Below are 3,288 nucleotides of genomic sequence, written 5' to 3' on the forward strand. Positions count from 1 at the left end.
CACTTTGCATAATACAGTCAGGCAAGTACCGTTCTTCTGACAACCGTCAAACCCAGACTCATCCATTGGATTGCCAGACAGAGAAGTGTGATTCGTCACCCCAGAGAACTCGTCTCCACTGCTCTAGAGTCCAGAGGCAGCGTGCTTTACACCACTGCATCCGACGCTTTGCATTGTACTTGGTGATGTAAGGCTTGGATGCAGCTGCTCGGCCATGGAAACCCATTCCATGAAGTTCTCTACGCACTGTTCTTGAGCTAATCTGAAGGCCACACATTTGGAGGTCTGTAGCTATTGACTCTGCTAATAGTTGGCAACTTCTGCACACTGTGCGCCTCAGCATGCGTTGGCCCTGCTCTGTGGTTTTACATGGCCTACCACTTCATTGCTGAATTGCTGTTGTTCCCAATTGCTTCCACTTTGTTATAATACCACTAACAGTTAACCATATAATATTTAGTAGCAAAGAAATTTCACAAATAAACTTATTGAACAGGTGGCATTCTACCACAGTACCATGCTTGAATTCACTGAGCTCCTGAGAGCGACCCATTCTTTCACAAATGTTTGTAGAAGCAGTCTGCATGTCTAGGTGCTTGATTTTATACACCTGTGACTATGGAAGTGACTGGAAAACCTGAATTCAATGATTTGAAGGGGTGTCCCAATACTTTTGGCAATATAGTGTATATTTGAAAACACAAATGTTTACAGCATCGGTTATCTTCTAGATATTTGTCAGTAATCAATAGTAACTAATATAAGTCAAGAGGCGGTCATAATAGCAAGGTATAAATAAGAGGCAGCATATGAAAATGTTCATGTCGTGTTTATTGAATTCTCACAAAAATTCCAATATAATACTGTTTGCTATGGCCATTTATTAGTTTGAATATAAAAGAAATTGTCCTGAATTTTCTTTTCATGATATATTGAAGAGAAATAAAAGTTGAAAAAACTTCAGTTCGGGACTAAGACTAACATCCAAATGCTACACAGAGCCCCAACTTCCATCCATGTTTCAGTATGAGCCATTATTTATGCCTGGCCAGCCCAAGAGCAGCTGTGCTATTTGTCAGTCAGGACACTTAAATATGAGGATTCTGAGTGAGTCAACAGTACTGTTGAATTACAGTTAACCCAACCTAAGCTATGCTATCCTGTATTGCAGATAGGGCAAGAACATTAGCTCGGCTGTACTGTATGAACCATTCTCTGAAATAAATATTTTTTTAAATTCTATTTTAATTTTGAACTTTTTCCTCTTAAGGAAGGAAGTGAGGAAGTACCAACAGCAAGACTAAATCGCTTCATGCCTGGTTTACCAGGGGCCTGTATCATGACGCAAGATTTGTTAGTTAAATAGCTTGTCGGATTTAAGATACCCAAGTTTAACTGGACTCCATTTTTGTTCAGTTACATTGAGGCCACACTACCGTAAATGTGACAAGTTATCTTGCTAGCCCAAAAATCCAGCTTTGTGATACAGGCCCCTGGTTGCCATGGCAGTTATCATGGCTTCCCCATCACAATCCAGCCTGCTTGTGTCCATCACTGGGGAATATATTGCCCCTATCTGTTCCTTCTTTTTTTCAAGATTTGCATCATATTCTCCATGTATATAAATGACATAGAATGCTGCACTCAATTCCACAGTACCTGATAGATATTTTAAATTGCTGTTTATTTTTTCTTCTAAATACTTGAAATTTTATACCACTTGTATGTCAGTGGGTCTATGAAACCTTGAAAGTCTTCAAATAGATCCATGCACAAAAGATAAATGAAATTATTTTGGCACATAAAACAACAAAACAAAATTTACAGAGATTGAAATTTACTGAGTAACTGTTGAGTGACTTTTTTTTCTTTTTGATTATTACAACAACAGATCAAAGTCCGCAAAAGCATTTGGAGGACTAATGCTTATAGCAGAACTTAACAAAAGCCTATATTTTCTTGTTACATTTATTTATTAAAAAACCAGCATGATAGCTGTTGAATAAGAATGCTGATTAACGGAATTCCTTTTTTGTCGATTTCACAAGATTTTTAGACTTAGAATTGTACCAGCCACTGTTCATTTGTGTTTATAGTCATGCGCAAGCAATTCATTTGGCATTTTTAGGTCTTACTAATTTTCAGAATTGGTTTTTAATGATATTTGTATTTCATAAGGTTTGGCCACCACTCGTCCGCTGCTGCTGCTACCATTGCTGTCTCTGCCTTCGCAACCACTGCAGACGCTAGTGCATGTGAGCCAATAACTCAATAAGCTGTTTCGTGGATCATTTTTGAACTTCGCAGAGATATTGTGTGGGTATCAAACTGTAAGCAAATAAATTTTGATACAGATCACCACAAAACTGAAGTGATACAGCTTAGTGGCAGCAAAGGGAAGGGTGAAAACAGATATTTCACCCTGTGAATGTGACATGTCAAGAACTATTTGATGAGTCTCATTATTGCTTCGCAAAAACATTATATGGATAGTGATCTACATCTGTTTTCATTTTCAAACTGCCCTCAAAAATAAAGCAGCAGACCCGTGTGTTATTATTTCTGAATAGTTTTTGTCTATTTTTTTATTTTGTCGATTTCTATTGGTATATTTTGAAATTCTATCCTTTTAGATACAAATTTCATTAGTATTCATGCACTCTTTATATCCCGTGGATTTTGTACAGGATACGGACTAAATATGTCAGGCTTTACGTTAATCACTTGCGTATATCCCTGTGAAGAGGATACAAGCTTTCCTCATAACACAATTAACCACAAAGCAGCACTTCACAAGATATTGAAATATTAATACATTTTTTTCGTGTCTCTGCAGGTTTCTTCTTGCATTGAGTTTTCATTTTTGTTCTAAAATATGCATAATTTTGGTATAGTATTATTAGATAGATTGATTTATTTTCAGCCATATAATGCTGTCAATAATTTATTAAAATATAGAGAATTAGTATAATTTTACTAGCAAACCTGGCATTTGGGTTGCTGTATACTGGATCTGCGTTCTTCAAATGTCTATATTTAAATGAATCAAATTTTGACAAAGAATGAAATGCTGTGTTGAATTTATTGCGTAATGTTATTTGATGAAATAAAGAAAGCCATCTAACATCATTGTAGCCTATTTTCATAATGAGAAGCCTTCTTTGTCCTTGGAGATGTTTTTAAACCTTCAAAGACTATATTGGTTTCCATAACAACCGCAACTGTAATAGCTAACATGACATACAAATTAACAACGGATACCTGGAAATAGAGACAACATCTTTGTCA

Source organism: Brienomyrus brachyistius, chromosome 2 (genome assembly GCF_023856365.1).
Source record: "Brienomyrus brachyistius isolate T26 chromosome 2, BBRACH_0.4, whole genome shotgun sequence".
Lineage (NCBI taxonomy): Eukaryota > Metazoa > Chordata > Actinopteri > Osteoglossiformes > Mormyridae > Brienomyrus > Brienomyrus brachyistius.